The sequence below is a fragment of the Crinia signifera genome, unplaced genomic scaffold (assembly GCF_055691185.1).
Source record: "Crinia signifera unplaced genomic scaffold, ASM5569118v1 HAP2_SCAFFOLD_160, whole genome shotgun sequence".
Lineage (NCBI taxonomy): Eukaryota > Metazoa > Chordata > Amphibia > Anura > Myobatrachidae > Crinia > Crinia signifera.
In genome coordinates this window covers 129750-151794 of record NW_028142053.1, presented here as the reverse complement: position 1 = coordinate 151794, position 22045 = coordinate 129750, and positions in this window count along the sequence as shown.

Sequence of the window (22045 nt, the reverse complement as noted above, 5' to 3'; positions counted from 1 at the left end):
AAAATATAACTGTATATAACGGGAATAATAACTGTATATAGCGGGCATAATACTATGTATAATCATGTACTGTATAATAATGAATGTAATTGTTAAAAATATAACTGTATATAACGGAAATAATAACTGTATATAGCGGGCATAATAACTGTATATAATGGGCATAACATTGTGTATAATCATGTATTGTATTATCATGACATTTTGGGGGATTGCTTGGTAAAAATGTTTCAGGATTTACTGTGAGGTCAAATCGTGACCTGGTCGAGTGCTGGAGGTGATAGAGTCGCGAGTCACTTGTATAGGTGTAAAAGAGATTTTGATTTGGGACTCCGCGGATCCAAGAAGAAGAAGGGGGATGAGCAAATCAGTACTGTGGCAGGAAGTGACTGCTTGATGACATCCAGGAGTAGCACTTACCTGCCCGAAGAAGAATCATGCTGTGAGGTCTGCCAGCGTCGCTGGATCGTTGGATGCGTAATATGCACTGTTTCTCATTTTTTGAAAGCCTCAGGGGGAGATTGTCTAAGGTAAAAACCCCGTTATCTTGGTTTTTACCGCATTTTGGGATGCTCTAAGCATCCCCCGCTGGGTTACCGCGGCGGGTGGCATCGCCTGAAAAATCTGGCGATGCCCCATAGAAGCCAATGGGCTTCTAACGCGAACCCACTGCCGCCCCGCACAGACCCCCGCCGCCCAGCACGGACCCCCGCCGCCCCGCATTGCCCCCTCACCTGTGTCCGGGCAGCACAGAGCTGTGCTGCCTGGACTTGTAAGCTCCTCCCTGCACTGATCCTCTTCCGGGTGCAGGGAGGAGGAGAGCCCGGCGCAGCAGCGCCGGGTGTGGGAGGGAGGGGAGAGCCGCCGGGAACTGCTGTGACCCGGCGACTCTCACCGCAAAGGACAGCTCTTAAAGCAAGAGCTGTCCTTTGCTATAATTATCGCATATATTTATTTTGTCATAAAATAACATGAATGTAATCGTTAAAAATATAACTATATATCGGGAATAATAACTGTATATAGCGGGCATAATACTATGTATAATCATGTACTATATAATAATGAATGTAATTGTTAAAAATATAACTGTATATAACGGGAATAATAACTGTATATAGCGGGCATAATACTATGTATAATCATGTACTGTATAATAATGAATGTAATTGTTAAAAATATAACTGTATATAACGGAAATAATAACTGTATATAGCGGGCATAATAACTGTATATAATGGGCATAACACTGTGTATAATCATGTATTGTATTATCATGACATTTTGGGGGATTGCTTGGTAAAAATGTTTCAGGATTTACTGTGAGGTCAAATCGTGACCTGGTCGAGTGCTGGAGGTGATAGAGTCGCGAGTCACTTGTATAGGTGTAAAAGAGATTTTGATTTGGGACTCCGCGGATCCAAGAAGAAGAAGGGGGATGAGCAAATCAGTACTGTGGCAGGAAGTGACTGCTTGATGACATCCAGGAGTAGCACTTACCTGCCCGAAGAAGAATCATGCTGTGAGGTCTGCCAGCGTCGCTGGATCGTTGGATGCGTAATATGCACTGTTTCTCATTTTTTGAAAGCCTCAAGGGGAGATTGTCTAAGGTAAAAACCCCGTTATCTGGGTTTTTACCGCATTTTGGGATGCTCTAAGCATCCCCCGCTGGGTTACCGCAGCGGGTGGCATCGCCTGAAAAATCTGGCGATGCCCCATAGAAGCCAATGGGCTTCTAACGCGAACCCACTGCCGCCCCGCACAGACCCCCGCCGCCCCGCATTGCCCCCTCACCTGTGTCCGGGCAGCACAGAGCTGTGCTGCCTGGACTTGTGACCTCCTCCCTGCACTGATCCTCTTCCGGGTGCAGGGAGGAGGAGGGCCCGGCGCAGCAGCGCCGGGTGTGGGAGGGAGGGGAGAGCCGCCGGGAACTGCTGTGACCCGGCGACTCTCACCGCAAAGGACAGCTCTTAAAGCAAGAGCTGTCCTTTGCTATAATTATCGCATATATTTATTTTGTCATAAAATAACATGAATGTAATCGTTAAAAATATAACTATATATCGGGAATAATAACTGTATATAGCGGGCATAATACTATGTATAATCATGTACTATATAATAATGAATGTAATTGTTAAAAATATAACTGTATATAAAGGGAATAATAACTGTATATAGCGGGCATAATACTATGTATAATCATGTACTGTATAATAATGAATGTAATTGTTAAAAATATAACTGTATATAACGGAAATAATAACTGTATATAGCGGGCATAATAACTGTATATAATGGGCATAACACTGTGTATAATCATGTATTGTATTATCATGACATTTTGGGGGATTGCTTGGTAAAAATGTTTCAGGATTTACTGTGAGGTCAAATCGTGACCTGGTCGAGTGCTGGAGGTGATAAAGTCGCGAGTCACTTGTATAGGTGTAAAAGAGATTTTGATTTGGGACTCCGCGGATCCAAGAAGAAGAAGGGGGATGAGCAAATCAGTACTGTGGCAGGAAGTGACTGCTTGATGACATCCAGGAGTAGCACTTACCTGCCCGAAGAAGAATCATGCTGTGAGGTCTGCCAGCGTCGCTGGATCGTTGGATGCGTAATATGCACTGTTTCTCATTTTTTGAAAGCCTCAGGGGGAGATTGTCTAAGGTAAAAACCCCGTTATCTGGGTTTTTACCGCATTTTGGGATGCTCTAAGCATCCCCCGCTGGGTTACCGCAGCGGGTGGCATCGCCTGAAAAATCTGGCGATGCCCCATAGAAGCCAATGGGCTTCTAACGCGAACCCACTGCCGCCCCGCACGGACCCCCGCCGCCCAGCACGGACCCCCGCCGCCCCGCATTGCCCCCTCACCTGTGTCCGGGCAGCACAGAGCTGTGCTGCCTGGACTTGTGGCCTCCTCCCTGCACTGATCCTCTTCCGGGTGCAGGGAGGAGGAGAGCCCGGCGCAGCAGCGCCGGGTGTGGGAGGGAGGGGAGAGCCGCCGGGAACTGCTGTGACCCGGCGACTCTCACCGCAAAGGACAGCTCTTAAAGCAAGAGCTGTCCTTTGCTATAATTATCGCATATATTTATTTTGTCATAAAATAACATGAATATAATCGTTAAAAATATAACTATATATTGGGAATAATAACTGTATATAGCGGGCATAATACTATGTATAATCATGTACTATATAATAATGAATGTAATTGTTAAAAATATAACTGTATATAACGGGAATAATAACTGTATATAGCGGGCATAATACTATGTATAATCATGTACTGTATAATAATGAATGTAATTGTTAAAAATATAACTGTATATAACGGAAATAATAACTGTATATAGCGGGCATAATAACTGTATATAATGGGCATAACACTGTGTATAATCATGTATTGTATTATCATGACATTTTGGGGGATTGCTTAGTAAAAATGTTTCAGGATTTACTGTGAAGTCAAATCGTGACCTGGTCGAGTGCTGGAGGTGATAGTCGCGAGTCACTTGTATAGGTGTAAAAGAGATTTTGATTTGGGACTCCGCGGATCCAAGAAGAAGAAGGGGGAATGAGCAAATCAGTACTGTGGCAGGAAGTGACTGCTTGATGACATCCAGGAGTAGCACTTACCTGCCCGAAGAAGAATCATGCTGTGAGGTCTGCCAGCGTCGCTGGATCGTTGGATGCGTAATATGCACTGTTTCTCATTTTTTGAAAGCCTCAGGGGGAGATTGTCTAAGGTAAAAACCCCGTTATCTGGGTTTTTACCGCATTTTGGGATGCTCTAAGCATCCCCCGCTGGGTTACCGCGGCGGATGGCATCGCCTAAAAAATCTGGCGATGCCCCATAGAAGCCAATGGGCTTCTAACGTGAACCCACTGCCGCCCCGCACAGACCCCCGCCGCCCAGCACGGACCCCCGCCGCCCCGCATTGCCCCCTCACCTGTCTCCGGGCAGCACAGAGCTGTGCTGCCTGGACTTGTGACCTCCTCCCTGCACTGATCCTCTTCCGGGTGCAGGGAGGAGGAGAGCCCGGCGCAGCAGCGCCGCGTGTGGGAGGGAGGGGAGAGCCGCCGGGAACTGCTGTGACCCGGCGACTCTCACCGCAAAGGACAGCTCTTAAAGCAAGAGCTGTTCTTTGCTATAATTATCGCATATATTTATTTTGTCATAAAATAACATGAATGTAATCGTTAAAAATATAACTATATATCGGGAATAATAACTGTATATAGCGGGCATAATACTATGTATAATCATGTACTATATAATAATGAATGTAATTGTTAAAAATATAACTGTATATAACGGGAATAATAACTGTATATAGCGGGCATAATACTATGTATAATCATGTACTGTATAATAATGAATGTAATTGTTAAAAATATAACTGTATACAACGGAAATAATAACTGTATATAGCGGGCATAATAACTGTATATAATGGGCATAACACTGTGTATAATCATGACATTTTGGGGGATTGCTTGGTAAAAATGTTTCAGGATTTACTGTGAGGTAAAATCGTGACCTGGTCGAGTGCTGGAGGTGATAGAGTCGCGAGTCACTTGTATAGGTGTAAAAGAGATTTTGATTTGGGACTCCGCGGATCCAAGAAGAAGAAGGGGGATGAGCAAATCAGTACTGTGGCAGGAAGTGACTGCTTGATGACATCCAGGAGTAGCACTTACCTGCCCGAAGAAGAATCATGCTGTGAGGTCTGCCAGCGTCGCTGGATCGTTGGATGCGTAATATGCACTGTTTCTCATTTTTTGAAAGCCTCAGGGGGAGATTGTCTAAGGTAAAAACCCCGTTATCTGGGTTTTTACCGCATTTTGGGATGCTCTAAGCATCCCCCGCTGGGTTACCGCGGCGGGTGGCATCGCCTGAAAAATCTGGCGATGCCCCATAGAAGCCAATGGGCTTCTAACGTGAACCCACTGCCGCCCCGCACAGACCCCCGCCGCCCAGCACGGACCCCCGCCGCCCCGCATTGCCCCCTCACCTGTCTCCGGGCAGCACAGAGCTGTGCTGCCTGGACTTGTGACCTCCTCCCTGCACTGATCCTCTTCCGGGTGCAGGGAGGAGGAGAGCCCGGCGCAGCAGCGCCGCGTGTGGGAGGGAGGGGAGAGCCGCCGGGAACTGCTGTGACCCGGCGACTCTCACCGCAAAGGACAGCTCTTAAAGCAAGAGCTGTCCTTTGCTATAATTATCGCATATATTTATTTTGTCAAAAAATAACATGAATGTAATCCTTAAAAATATAACTATATATCGGGAATAATAACTGTATATAGCGGGCATAATACTATGTATAATCATGTACTATATAATAATGAATGTAATTGTTAAAAATATAACTGTATATAACGGGAATAATAACTGTATATAGCGGGCATAATACTATGTATAATCATGTACTGTATAATAATGAATGTAATTGTTAAAAATATAACTGTATATAACGGAAATAATAACTGTATATAGCGGGCATAATAACTGTATATAATGGGCATAACACTGTGTATAATCATGTATTGTATTATCATGACATTTTGGGGGATTGCTTGGTAAAAATGTTTCAGGATTTACTGTGAGGTCAAATCGTGACCTGGTCGAGTGCTGGAGGTGATAGAGTCGCGAGTCACTTGTATAGGTGTAAAAGAGATTTTGATTTGGGACTCCGCGGATCCAAGAAGAAGAAGGGGGATGAGCAAATCAGTACTGTGGCAGGAAGTGACTGCTTGATGACATCCAGGAGTAGCACTTACCTGCCCGAAGAAGAATCATGCTGTGAGGTCTGCCAGCGTCGCTGGATCGTTGGATGCGTAATATGCACTGTTTCTCATTTTTTGAAAGCCTCAGGGGGAGATTGTCTAAGGTAAAAACCCCGTTATCTGGGTTTTTACCGCATTTTGGGATGCTCTAAGCATCCCCCGCTGGGTTACCGCGGCGGGTGGCATCGCCTAAAAAATCTGGCGATGCCCCATAGAAGCCAATGGGCTTCTAACGCGAACCCACTGCCGCCCCGCACAGACCCCCGCCGCCCAGCACGGACCCCCGCCGCCCCGCATTGCCCCCTCACCTGTGTCCGGGCAGCACAGAGCTGTGCTGCCTGGACTTGTGACCTCCTCCCTGCACTGATCCTCTTCCGGGTGCAGGGAGGAGGAGAGCCCGGCGCAGCAGCGCCGCGTGTGGGAGGGAGGGGAGAGCCGCCGGGAACTGCTGTGACCCGGCGACTCTCACCGCAAAGGACAGCTCTTAAAGCAAGAGCTGTCCTTTGCTATAATTATCGCATATATTTATTTTGTCATAAAATAACATGAATGTAATCGTTAAAAATATAACTATATATCGGGAATAATAACTGTATATAGCGGGCATAATACTATGTATAATCATGTACTATATAATAATGAATGTAATTGTTAAAAATATAACTGTATATAACGGGAATAATAACTGTATATAGCGGGCATAATACTATGTATAATCATGTACTGTATAATAATGAATGTAATTGTTAAAAATATAACTGTATATAACGGAAATAATAACTGTATATAGCGGGCATAATAACTGTATATAATGGGCATAACACTGTGTATAATCATGTATTGTATTATCATGACATTTTGGGGGATTGCTTGGTAAAAATGTTTCAGGATTTACTGTGAGGTCAAATCGTGACCTGGTCGAGTGCTGGAGGTGATAGAGTCGCGAGTCACTTGTATAGGTGTAAAAGAGATTTTGATTTGGGACTCCGCGGATCCAAGAAGAAGAAGGGGGATGAGCAAATCAGTACTGTGGCAGGAAGTGACTGCTTGATGACATCCAGGAGTAGCACTTACCTGCCCGAAGAAGAATCATGCTGTGAGGTCTGCCAGCGTCGCTGGATCGTTGGATGCGTAATATGCACTGTTTCTCATTTTTTGAAAGCCTCAGGGGGAGATTGTCTAAGGTAAAAACCCCGTTATCTGGGTTTTTACCGCATTTTGGGATGCTCTAAGCATCCCCAGCTGGGTTACCGCGGCGGGTGGCATCGCCTGAAAAATCTGGCGATGCCCCATAGAAGCCAATGGGCTTCTAACGTGAACCCACTGCCGCCCCGCACAGACCCCCGCCGCCCAGCACGGACCCCCGCCGCCCCGCATTGCCCCCTCACCTGTCTCCGGGCAGCACAGAGCTGTGCTGCCTGGACTTGTGACCTCCTCCCTGCACTGATCCTCTTCCGGGTGCAGGGAGGAGGAGAGCCCGGCGCAGCAGCGCCGCGTGTGGGAGGGAGGGGAGAGCCGCCGGGAACTGCTGTGACCCGGCGACTCTCACCGCAAAGGACAGCTCTTAAAGCAAGAGCTGTCCTTTGCTATAATTATCGCATATATTTATTTTGTCATAAAATAACATGAATGTAATCGTTAAAAATATAACTATATATCGGGAATAATAACTGTATATAGCGGGCATAATACTATGTATAATCATGTACTATATAATAATGAATGTAATTGTTAAAAATATAACTGTATATAACGGGAATAATAACTGTATATAGCGGGCATAATACTATGTATAATCATGTACTGTATAATAATGAATGTAATTGTTAAAAATATAACTGTATATAACGGAAATAATAACTGTATATAGCGGGCATAATAACTGTATATAATGGGCATAACACTGTGTATAATCATGTATTGTATTATCATGACATTTTGGGGGATTGCTTGGTAAAAATGTTTCAGGATTTACTGTGAGGTCAAATCGTGACCTGGTCGAGTGCTGGAGGTGATAGAGTCGCGAGTCACTTGTATAGGTGTAAAAGAGATTTTGATTTGGGACTCCGCGGATCCAAGAAGAAGAAGGGGGATGAGCAAATCAGTACTGTGGCAGGAAGTGACTGCTTGATGACATCCAGGAGTAGCACTTACCTGCCCGAAGAAGAATCATGCTGTGAGGTCTGCCAGCGTCGCTGGATCGTTGGATGCGTAATATGCACTGTTTCTCATTTTTTGAAAGCCTCAGGGGGAGATTGTCTAAGGTAAAAACCCCGTTATCTGGGTTTTTACCGCATTTTGGGATGCTCTAAGCATCCCCCGCTGGGTTACCGCGGCGGGTGGCATCGCCTAAAAAATCTGGCGATGCCCCATAGAAGCCAATGGGCTTCTAACGCGAACCCACTGCCGCCCCGCACAGACCCCCGCCGCCCAGCACGGACCCCCGCCGCCCCGCATTGCCCCCTCACCTGTGTCCGGACAGCACAGAGCTGTGCTGCCTGGACTTGTGACCTCCTCCCTGCACTGATCCTCTTCCGGGTGCAGGGAGGAGGAGAGCCCGGCGCAGCAGCGCCGCGTGTGGGAGGGAGGGGAGAGCCGCCGGGAACTGCTGTGACCCGGCGACTCTCACCGCAAAGGACAGCTCTTAAAGCAAGAGCTGTCCTTTGCTATAATTATCGCATATATTTATTTTGTCATAAAATAACATGAATGTAATCGTTAAAAATATAACTATATATCGGGAATAATAACTGTATATAGCGGGCATAATACTATGTATAATCATGTACTATATAATAATGAATGTAATTGTTAAAAATATAACTGTATATAACGGGAATAATAACTGTATATAGCGGGCATAATACTATGTATAATCATGTACTGTATAATAATGAATGTAATTGTTAAAAATATAACTGTATATAACGGAAATAATAACTGTATATAGCGGGCATAATAACTGTATATAATGGGCATAACACTGTGTATAATCATGTATTGTATTATCATGACATTTTGGGGGATTGCTTGGTAAAAATGTTTCAGGATTTACTGTGAGGTCAAATCGTGACCTGGTCGAGTGCTGGAGGTGATAGAGTCGCGAGTCACTTGTATAGGTGTAAAAGAGATTTTGATTTGGGACTCCGCGGATCCAAGAAGAAGAAGGGGGATGAGCAAATCAGTACTGTGGCAGGAAGTGACTGCTTGATGACATCCAGGAGTAGCACTTACCTGCCCGAAGAAGAATCATGCTGTGAGGTCTGCCAGCGTCGCTGGATCGTTGGATGCGTAATATGCACTGTTTCTCATTTTTTGAAAGCCTCAAGGGGAGATTGTCTAAGGTAAAAACCCCGTTATCTGGGTTTTTACCGCATTTTGGGATGCTCTAAGCATCCCCCGCTGGGTTACCGCAGCGGGTGGCATCGCCTGAAAAATCTGGCGATGCCCCATAGAAGCCAATGGGCTTCTAACGCGAACCCACTGCCGCCCCGCACGGACCCCCGCCGCCCAGCACGGACCCCCGCCGCCCTGCATTGCCCCCTCACCTGTGTCCGGGCAGCACAGAGCTGTGCTGCCTGGACTTGTAACCTCCTCCCTGCACTGATCCTTTTCCGGGTGCAGGGAGGAGGAGAGCCCAGCGCAGCAGCTCCGGGTGTGGGAGGGAGGGGAGAGCCACCGGGAACTGCTGTGACCCGGCGACTCTCACCGCAAAGGACAGCTCTTAAAGCAAGAGCTGTCCTTTGCTATAATTATCGCATATATTTGTTTTGTCATAAAATAACATGAATGTAATCGTTAAAAATATAACTATATATCGGGAATAATAACTGTATATAGCGGGCATAATACTATGTATAATCATGTACTATATAATAATGAATGTAATTGTTAAAAATATAACTGTATATAACGGGAATAATAACTGTATATAGCGGGCATAATACTATGTATAATCATGTACTGTATAATAATGAATGTAATTGTTAAAAATATAACTGTATATAACGGAAATAATAACTGTATATAGCGGGCATAATAACTGTATATAATGGGCATAACACTGTGTATAATCATGTATTGTATTATCATGACATTTTGGGGGATTGCTTGGTAAAAATGTTTCAGGATTTACTGTGAGGTCAAATCGTGACCTGGTCGAGTGCTGGAGGTGATAGAGTCGCGAGTCACTTGTATAGGTGTAAAAGAGATTTTGATTTGGGACTCCGCGGATCCAAGAAGAAGAAGGGGGATGAGCAAATCAGTACTGTGGCAGGAAGTGACTGCTTGATGACATCCAGGAGTAGCACTTACCTGCCCGAAGAAGAATCATGCTGTGAGGTCTGCCAGCGTCGCTGGATCGTTGGATGCGTAATATGCACTGTTTCTCATTTTTTGAAAGCCTCAGGGGGAGATTGTCTAAGGTAAAAACCCCGTTATCTGGGTTTTTACCGCATTTTGGGATGCTCTAAGCATCCCCCGCTGGGTTACCGCGGCGGGTGGCATCGCCTGAAAAATCTGGCGATGCCCCATAGAAGCCAATGGGCTTCTAACGTGAACCCACTGCCGCCCCGCACAGACCCCCGCCGCCCAGCACGGACCCCCGCCGCCCCGCATTGCCCCCTCACCTGTCTCCGGGCAGCACAGAGCTGTGCTGCCTGGACTTGTGACCTCCTCCCTGCACTGATCCTCTTCCGGGTGCAGGGAGGAGGAGAGCCCGGCGCAGCAGCGCCGCGTGTGGGAGGGAGGGGAGAGCCGCCGGGAACTGCTGTGACCCGGCGACTCTCACCGCAAAGGACAGCTCTTAAAGCAAGAGCTGTCCTTTGCTATAATTATCGCATATATTTATTTTGTCAAAAAATAACATGAATGTAATCCTTAAAAATATAACTATATATCGGGAATAATAACTGTATATAGCGGGCATAATACTATGTATAATCATGTACTATATAATAATGAATGTAATTGTTAAAAATATAACTGTATATAACGGGAATAATAACTGTATATAGCGGGCATAATACTATGTATAATCATGTACTGTATAATAATGAATGTAATTGTTAAAAATATAACTGTATATAACGGAAATAATAACTGTATATAGCGGGCATAATAACTGTATATAATGGGCATAACACTGTGTATAATCATGTATTGTATTATCATGACATTTTGGGGGATTGCTTGGTAAAAATGTTTCAGGATTTACTGTGAGGTCAAATCGTGACCTGGTCGAGTGCTGGAGGTGATAGAGTCGCGAGTCACTTGTATAGGTGTAAAAGAGATTTTGATTTGGGACTCCGCGGATCCAAGAAGAAGAAGGGGGATGAGCAAATCAGTACTGTGGCAGGAAGTGACTGCTTGATGACATCCAGGAGTAGCACTTACCTGCCCGAAGAAGAATCATGCTGTGAGGTCTGCCAGCGTCGCTGGATCGTTGGATGCGTAATATGCACTGTTTCTCATTTTTTGAAAGCCTCAGGGGGAGATTGTCTAAGGTAAAAACCCCGTTATCTGGGTTTTTACCGCATTTTGGGATGCTCTAAGCATCCCCCGCTGGGTTACCGCGGCGGGTGGCATCGCCTAAAAAATCTGGCGATGCCCCATAGAAGCCAATGGGCTTCTAACGCGAACCCACTGCCGCCCCGCACAGACCCCCGCCGCCCAGCACGGACCCCCGCCGCCCCGCATTGCCCCCTCACCTGTGTCCGGGCAGCACAGAGCTGTGCTGCCTGGACTTGTGACCTCCTCCCTGCACTGATCCTCTTCCGGGTGCAGGGAGGAGGAGAGCCCGGCGCAGCAGCGCCGCGTGTGGGAGGGAGGGGAGAGCCGCCGGGAACTGCTGTGACCCGGCGACTCTCACCGCAAAGGACAGCTCTTAAAGCAAGAGCTGTCCTTTGCTATAATTATCGCATATATTTATTTTGTCATAAAATAACATGAATGTAATCGTTAAAAATATAACTATATATCGGGAATAATAACTGTATATAGCGGGCATAATACTATGTATAATCATGTACTATATAATAATGAATGTAATTGTTAAAAATATAACTGTATATAACGGGAATAATAACTGTATATAGCGGGCATAATACTATGTATAATCATGTACTGTATAATAATGAATGTAATTGTTAAAAATATAACTGTATATAACGGAAATAATAACTGTATATAGCGGGCATAATAACTGTATATAATGGGCATAACACTGTGTATAATCATGTATTGTATTATCATGACATTTTGGGGGATTGCTTGGTAAAAATGTTTCAGGATTTACTGTGAGGTCAAATCGTGACCTGATCGAGTGCTGGAGGTGATAGAGTCGCGAGTCACTTGTATAGGTGTAAAAGAGATTTTGATTTGGGACTCCGCGGATCCAAGAAGAAGAAGGGGGATGAGCAAATCAGTACTGTGGCAGGAAGTGACTGCTTGATGACATCCAGGAGTAGCACTTACCTGCCCGAAGAAGAATCATGCTGTGAGGTCTGCCAGCGTCGCTGGATCGTTGGATGCGTAATATGCACTGTTTCTCATTTTTTGAAAGCCTCAGGGGGAGATTGTCTAAGGTAAAAACCCCGTTATCTGGGTTTTTACCGCATTTTGGGATGCTCTAAGCATCCCCAGCTGGGTTACCGCGGCGGGTGGCATCGCCTGAAAAATCTGGCGATGCCCCATAGAAGCCAATGGGCTTCTAACGTGAACCCACTGCCGCCCCGCACAGACCCCCGCCGCCCAGCACGGACCCCCGCCGCCCCGCATTGCCCCCTCACCTGTCTCCGGGCAGCACAGAGCTGTGCTGCCTGGACTTGTGACCTCCTCCCTGCACTGATCCTCTTCCGGGTGCAGGGAGGAGGAGAGCCCGGCGCAGCAGCGCCGCGTGTGGGAGGGAGGGGAGAGCCGCCGGGAACTGCTGTGACCCGGCGACTCTCACCGCAAAGGACAGCTCTTAAAGCAAGAGCTGTCCTTTGCTATAATTATCGCATATATTTATTTTGTCATAAAATAACATGAATGTAATCGTTAAAAATATAACTATATATCGGGAATAATAACTGTATATAGCGGGCATAATACTATGTATAATCATGTACTATATAATAATGAATGTAATTGTTAAAAATATAACTGTATATAACGGGAATAATAACTGTATATAGCGGGCATAATACTATGTATAATCATGTACTGTATAATAATGAATGTAATTGTTAAAAATATAACTGTATATAACGGAAATAATAACTGTATATAGCGGGCATAATAACTGTATATAATGGGCATAACACTGTGTATAATCATGTATTGTATTATCATGACATTTTGGGGGATTGCTTGGTAAAAATGTTTCAGGATTTACTGTGAGGTCAAATCGTGACCTGGTCGAGTGCTGGAGGTGATAGAGTCGCGAGTCACTTGTATAGGTGTAAAAGAGATTTTGATTTGGGACTCCGCGGATCCAAGAAGAAGAAGGGGGATGAGCAAATCAGTACTGTGGCAGGAAGTGACTGCTTGATGACATCCAGGAGTAGCACTTACCTGCCCGAAGAAGAATCATGCTGTGAGGTCTGCCAGCGTCGCTGGATCGTTGGATGCGTAATATGCACTGTTTCTCATTTTTTGAAAGCCTCAGGGGGAGATTGTCTAAGGTAAAAACCCCGTTATCTGGGTTTTTACCGCATTTTGGGATGCTCTAAGCATCCCCCGCTGGGTTACCGCGGCGGGTGGCATCGCCTAAAAAATCTGGCGATGCCCCATAGAAGCCAATGGGCTTCTAACGCGAACCCACTGCCGCCCCGCACAGACCCCCGCCGCCCAGCACGGACCCCCGCCGCCCCGCATTGCCCCCTCACCTGTGTCCGGACAGCACAGAGCTGTGCTGCCTGGACTTGTGACCTCCTCCCTGCACTGATCCTCTTCCGGGTGCAGGGAGGAGGAGAGCCCGGCGCAGCAGCGCCGCGTGTGGGAGGGAGGGGAGAGCCACCGGGAACTGCTGTGACCCGGCGACTCTCACCGCAAAGGACAGCTCTTAAAGCAAGAGCTGTCCTTTGCTATAATTATCGCATATATTTGTTTTGTCATAAAATAACATGAATGTAATCGTTAAAAATATAACTATATATCGGGAATAATAACTGTATATAGCGGGCATAATACTATGTATAATCATGTACTATATAATAATGAATGTAATTGTTAAAAATATAACTGTATATAACGGGAATAATAACTGTATATAGCGGGCATAATACTATGTATAATCATGTACTGTATAATAATGAATGTAATTGTTAAAAATATAACTGTATATAACGGAAATAATAACTGTATATAGCGGGCATAATAACTGTATATAATGGGCATAACACTGTGTATAATCATGTATTGTATTATCATGACATTTTGGGGGATTGCTTGGTAAAAATGTTTCAGGATTTACTGTGAGGTCAAATCGTGACCTGGTCGAGTGCTGGAGGTGATAGAGTCGCGAGTCACTTGTATAGGTGTAAAAGAGATTTTGATTTGGGACTCCGCGGATCCAAGAAGAAGAAGGGGGATGAGCAAATCAGTACTGTGGCAGGAAGTGACTGCTTGATGACATCCAGGAGTAGCACTTACCTGCCCGAAGAAGAATCATGCTGTGAGGTCTGCCAGCGTCGCTGGATCGTTGGATGCGTAATATGCACTGTTTCTCATTTTTTGAAAGCCTCAGGGGGAGATTGTCTAAGGTAAAAACCCCGTTATCTGGGTTTTTAGCGCATTTTGGGATGCTCTAAGCATCCCCCGCTGGGTTACCGCGGCGGGTGGCATCGCCTAAAAAATCTGGCGATGCCCCATAGAAGCCAATGGGCTTCTAACGCGAACCCACTGCCGCCCCGCACAGACCCCCGCCGCCCAGCACGGACCCCCGCCGCCCCGCATTGCCCCCTCACCTGTGTCCGGGCAGCACAGAGCTGTGCTGCCTGGACTTGTAAGCTCCTCCCTGCACTGATCCTCTTCCGGGTGCAGGGAGGAGGAGAGCCCGGCGCAGCAGCGCCGGGTGTGGGAGGGAGGGGAGAGCCGCCGGGAACTGCTGTGACCCGGCGACTCTCACCGCAAAGGACAGCTCTTAAAGCAAGAGCTGTCCTTTGCTATAATTATCGCATATATTTATTTTGTCATAAAATAACATGAATGTAATCGTTAAAAATATAACTATATATCGGGAATAATAACTGTATATAGCGGGCATAATACTATGTATAATCATGTACTATATAATAATGAATGTAATTGTTAAAAATATAACTGTATATAACGGGAATAATAACTGTATATAGCGGGCATAATACTATGTATAATCATGTACTGTATAATAATGAATGTAATTGTTAAAAATATAACTGTATATAACGGAAATAATAACTGTATATAGCGGGCATAATAACTGTATATAATGGGCATAACACTGTGTATAATCATGTATTGTATTATCATGACATTTTGGGGGATTGCTTGGTAAAAATGTTTCAGGATTTACTGTGAGGTCAAATCGTGACCTGGTCGAGTGCTGGAGGTGATAGAGTCGCGAGTCACTTGTATAGGTGTAAAAGAGATTTTGATTTGGGACTCCGCGGATCCAAGAAGAAGAAGGGGGATGAGCAAATCAGTACTGTGGCAGGAAGTGACTGCTTGATGACATCCAGGAGTAGCACTTACCTGCCCGAAGAAGAATCATGCTGTGAGGTCTGCCAGCGTCGCTGGATCGTTGGATGCGTAATATGCACTGTTTCTCATTTTTTTAAAGCCTTAAGGGGAGATTGTCTAAGGTAAAAACCCCGTTATCTGGGTTTTTACCGCATTTTGGGATGCTCTAAGCATCCCCCGCTGGGTTACCGCAGCGGGTGGCATCGCCTGAAAAATCTGGCGATGCCCCATAGAAGCCAATGGGCTTCTAACGCGAACCCACTGCCGCCCCGCACGGACCCCCGCCGCCCAGCACGGACCCCCGCCGCCCCGCATTGCCCCCTCACCTGTGTCCGGGCAGCACAGAGCTGTGCTGCCTGGACTTGTAACCTCCTCCCTGCACTGATCCTCTTCCGGGTGCAGGGAGGTGGAGAGCCCGACGCAGCAGCGCCGGGTGTGGGAGGGAGGGGAGAGCCGCCGGGAACTGCTGTGACCCGGCGACTCTCACCGCAAAGGACAGCTCTTAAAGCAAGAGCTGTCTTTTGCTATAATTATCGCATATATTTGTTTTGTCATAAAATAACATGAATGTAATCGTTAAAAATATAACTATATATCGGGAATAATAACTGTATATAGCGGGCATAATACTATGTATAATCATGTACTATATAATAATGAATGTAATTGTTAAAAATATAACTGTATATAACGGGAATAATAACTGTATATAGCGGGCATAATACTATGTATAATCATGTACTGTATAATAATGAATGTAATTGTTAAAAATATAACTGTATATAACGGAAATAATAACTGTATATAGCGGGCATAATAACTGTATATAATGGGCATAACACTGTGTATAATCATGTATTGTATTATCATGACATTTTGGGGGATTGCTTGGTAAAAATGTTTCAGGATTTACTGTGAGGTCAAATCGTGACCTGGTCGAGTGCTGGAGGTGATAGAGTCGCGAGTCACTTGTATAGGTGTAAAAGAGATTTTGATTTGGGACTCCGCGGATCCAAGAAGAAGAAGGGGGATGAGCAAATCAGTACTGTGGCAGGAAGTGACTGCTTGATGACATCCAGGAGTAGCACTTACCTGCCCGAAGAAGAATCATGCTGTGAGGTCTGCCAGCGTCGCTGGATCGTTGGATGCGTAATATGCACTTTCTCATTTTTTGAAAGCCTCAGGGGGAGATTGTCTAAGGTAAAAACCCCGTTATCTGGGTTTTTACCGCATTTTGGGATGCTCTAAGCATCCCCCGCTGGGTTACCGCGGCGGGTGGCATCGCCTAAAAAATCTGGCGATGCCCCATAGAAGCCAATGGGCTTCTAACGCGAACCCACTGCCGCCCCGCACAGACCCCCGCCGCCCAGCACGGACCCCCGCCGCCCCGCATTGCCCCCTCACCTGTGTCCGGGCAGCACAGAGCTGTGCTGCCTGGACTTGTAAGCTCCTCCCTGCACTGATCCTCTTCCGGGTGCAGGGAGGAGGAGAGCCCGGCGCAGCAGCGCCGGGTGTGGGAGGGAGGGGAGAGCCGCCGGGAACTGCTGTGACCCGGCGACTCTCACCGCAAAGGACAGCTCTTAAAGCAAGAGCTGTCCTTTGCTATAATTATCGCATATATTTATTTTGTCATAAAATAACATGAATGTAATCGTTAAAAATATAACTATATATCGGGAATAATAACTGTATATAGCGGGCATAATACTATGTATAATCATGTACTATATAATAATGAATGTAATTGTTAAAAATATAACTGTATATAACGGGAATAATAACTGTATATAGCGGGCATAATACTATGTATAATCATGTACTGTATAATAATGAATGTAATTGTTAAAAATATAACTGTATATAACGGAAATAATAACTGTATATAGCGGGCATAATAACTGTATATAATGGGCATAACACTGTGTATAATCATGTATTGTATTATCATGACATTTTGGGGGATTGCTTGGTAAAAATGTTTCAGGATTTACTGTGAGGTCAAATCGTGACCTGGTCGAGTGCTGGAGGTGATAGAGTCGCGAGTCACTTGTATAGGTGTAAAAGAGATTTTGATTTGGGACTCCGCGGATCCAAGAAGAAGAAGGGGGATGAGCAAATCAGTACTGTGGCAGGAAGTGACTGCTTGATGACATCCAGGAGTAGCACTTACCTGCCCGAAGAAGAATCATGCTGTGAGGTCTGCCAGCGTCGCTGGATCGTTGGATGCGTAATATGCACTGTTTCTCATTTTTTGAAAGCCTCAAGGGGAGATTGTCTAAGGTAAAAACCCCGTTATCTGGGTTTTTACCGCATTTTGGGATGCTCTAAGCATCCCCCGCTGGGTTACCGCAGCGGGTGGCATCGCCTGAAAAATCTGGCGATGCCCCATAGAAGCCAATGGGCTTCTAACGCGAACCCACTGCCGCCCCGCACGGACCCCCGCCGCCCAGCACGGACCCCCGCCGCCCCGCATTGCCCCCTCACCTGTGTCCGGGCAGCACAGAGCTGTGCTGCCTGGACTTGTAACCTCCTCCCTGCACTGATCCTCTTCCGGGTGCAGGGAGGAGGAGAGCCCGACGCAGCAGCGCCGGGTGTGGGAGGGAGGGGAGAGCCGCCGGGAACTGCTGTGACCCGGCGACTCTCACCGCAAAGGACAGCTCTTAAAGCAAGAGCTGTCTTTTGCTATAATTATCGCATATATTTGTTTTGTCATAAAATAACATGAATGTAATCGTTAAAAATATAACTATATATCGGGAATAATAACTGTATATAGCGGGCATAATACTATGTATAATCATGTACTATATAATAATGAATGTAATTGTTAAAAATATAACTGTATATAACGGGAATAATAACTGTATATAGCGGGCATAATACTATGTATAATCATGTACTATATAATAATGAATGTAATTGTTAAAAATATAACTGTATATAACGGGAATAATAACTGTATATAGCGGGCATAATACTATGTATAATCATGTACTGTATAATAATGAATGTAATTGTTAAAAATATAACTGTATATAACGGAAATAATAACTGTATATAGCGGGCATAATAACTGTATATAATGGGCATAACACTGTGTATAATCATGTATTGTATTATCATGACATTTTGGGGGATTGCTTGGTAAAAATGTTTCAGGATTTACTGTGAGGTCAAATCGTGACCTGGTCGAGTGCTGGAGGTGATAGAGTCGCGAGTCACTTGTATAGGTGTAAAAGAGATTTTGATTTGGGACTCCGCGGATCCAAGAAGAAGAAGGGGGATGAGCAAATCAGTACTGTGGCAGGAAGTGACTGCTTGATGACATCCAGGAGTAGCACTTACCTGCCCGAAGAAGAATCATGCTGTGAGGTCTGCCAGCGTCGCTGGATCGTTGGATGCGTAATATGCACTGTTTCTCATTTTTTGAAAGCCTTAAGGGGAGATTGTCTAAGGTAAAAACCCCGTTATCTGGGTTTTTACCGCATTTTGGGATGCTCTAAGCATCCCCCGCTGGGTTACCGCAGCGGGTGGCATCGCCTGAAAAATCTGGCGATGCCCCATAGAAGCCAATGGGCTTCTAACGCGAACCCACTGCCGCCCCGCACGGACCCCCGCCGCCCAGCACGGACCCCCGCCGCCCCGCATTGCCCCCTCACCTGTGTCCGGGCAGCACAGAGCTGTGCTGCCTGGACTTGTAACCTCCTCCCTGCACTGATCCTCTTCCGGGTGCAGGGAGGTGGAGAGCCCGACGCAGCAGCGCCGGGTGTGGGAGGGAGGGGAGAGCCGCCGGGAACTGCTGTGACCCGGCGACTCTCACCGCAAAGGACAGCTCTTAAAGCAAGAGCTGTCTTTTGCTATAATTATCGCATATATTTGTTTTGTCATAAAATAACATGAATGTAATCGTTAAAAATATAACTATATATCGGGAATAATAACTGTATATAGCGGGCATAATACTATGTATAATCATGTACTATATAATAATGAATGTAATTGTTAAAAATATAACTGTATATAACGGGAATAATAACTGTATATAGCGGGCATAATACTATGTATAATCATGTACTGTATAATAATGAATGTAATTGTTAAAAATATAACTGTATATAACGGAAATAATAACTGTATATAGCGGGCATAATAACTGTATATAATGGGCATAACACTGTGTATAATCATGTATTGTATTATCATGACATTTTGGGGGATTGCTTGGTAAAAATGTTTCAGGATTTACTGTGAGGTCAAATCGTGACCTGGTCGAGTGCTGGAGGTGATAGAGTCGCGAGTCACTTGTATAGGTGTAAAAGAGATTTTGATTTGGGACTCCGCGGATCCAAGAAGAAGAAGGGGGATGAGCAAATCAGTACTGTGGCAGGAAGTGACTGCTTGATGACATCCAGGAGTAGCACTTACCTGCCCGAAGAAGAATCATGCTGTGAGGTCTGCCAGCGTCGCTGGATCGTTGGATGCGTAATATGCACTTTCTCATTTTTTGAAAGCCTCAGGGGGAGATTGTCTAAGGTAAAAACCCCGTTATCTGGGTTTTTACCGCATTTTGGGATGCTCTAAGCATCCCCCGCTGGGTTACCGCGGCGGGTGGCATCGCCTAAAAAATCTGGCGATGCCCCATAGAAGCCAATGGGCTTCTAACGCGAACCCACTGCCGCCCCGCACAGACCCCCGCCGCCCAGCACGGACCCCCGCCGCCCCGCATTGCCCCCTCACCTGTGTCCGGGCAGCACAGAGCTGTGCTGCCTGGACTTGTAAGCTCCTCCCTGCACTGATCCTCTTCCGGGTGCAGGGAGGAGGAGAGCCCGGCGCAGCAGCGCCGGGTGTGGGAGGGAGGGGAGAGCCGCCGGGAACTGCTGTGACCCGGCGACTCTCACCGCAAAGGACAGCTCTTAAAGCAAGAGCTGTCCTTTGCTATAATTATCGCATATATTTATTTTGTCATAAAATAACATGAATGTAATCGTTAAAAATATAACTATATATCGGGAATAATAACTGTATATAGCGGGCATAATACTATGTATAATCATGTACTATATAATAATGAATGTAATTGTTAAAAATATAACTGTATATAACGGGAATAATAACTGTATATAGCGGGCATAATACTATGTATAATCATGTACTGTATAATAATGAATGTAATTGTTAAAAATATAACTGTATATAACGGAAATAATAACTGTATATAGCGGGCATAATAACTGTATATAATGGGCATAACACTGTGTATAATCATGTATTGTATTATCATGACATTTTGGGGGATTGCTTGGTAAAAATGTTTCAGGATTTACTGTGAGGTCAAATCGTGACCTGGTCGAGTGCTGGAGGTGATAGAGTCGCGAGTCACTTGTATAGGTGTAAAAGAGATTTTGATTTGGGACTCCGCGGATCCAAGAAGAAGAAGGGGGATGAGCAAATCAGTACTGTGGCAGGAAGTGACTGCTTGATGACATCCAGGAGTAGCACTTACCTGCCCGAAGAAGAATCATGCTGTGAGGTCTGCCAGCGTCGCTGGATCGTTGGATGCGTAATATGCACTGTTTCTCATTTTTTGAAAGCCTCAAGGGGAGATTGTCTAAGGTAAAAACCCCGTTATCTGGGTTTTTACCGCATTTTGGGATGCTCTAAGCATCCCCCGCTGGGTTACCGCAGCGGGTGGCATCGCCTGAAAAATCTGGCGATGCCCCATAGAAGCCAATGGGCTTCTAACGCGAACCCACTGCCGCCCCGCACGGACCCCCGCCGCCCAGCACGGACCCCCGCCGCCCCGCATTGCCCCCTCACCTGTGTCCGGGCAGCACAGAGCTGTGCTGCCTGGACTTGTAACCTCCTCCCTGCACTGATCCTCTTCCGGGTGCAGGGAGGAGGAGAGCCCGACGCAGCAGCGCCGGGTGTGGGAGGGAGGGGAGAGCCGCCGGGAACTGCTGTGACCCGGCGACTCTCACCGCAAAGGACAGCTCTTAAAGCAAGAGCTGTCTTTTGCTATAATTATCGCATATATTTGTTTTGTCATAAAATAACATGAATGTAATCGTTAAAAATATAACTATATATCGGGAATAATAACTGTATATAGCGGGCATAATACTATGTATAATCATGTACTATATAATAATGAATGTAATTGTTAAAAATATAACTGTATATAACGGGAATAATAACTGTATATAGCGGGCATAATACTATGTATAATCATGTACTGTATAATAATGAATGTAATTGTTAAAAATATAACTGTATATAACGGAAATAATAACTGTATATAGCGGGCATAATAACTGTATATAATGGGCATAACACTGTGTATAATCATGTATTGTATTATCATGACATTTTGGGGGATTGCTTGGTAAAAATGTTTCAGGATTTACTGTGAGGTCAAATCGTGACCTGGTCGAGTGCTGGAGGTGATAGAGTCGCGAGTCACTTGTATAGGTGTAAAAGAGATTTTGATTTGGGACTCCGCGGATCCAAGAAGAAGAAGGGGGATGAGCAAATCAGTACTGTGGCAGGAAGTGAC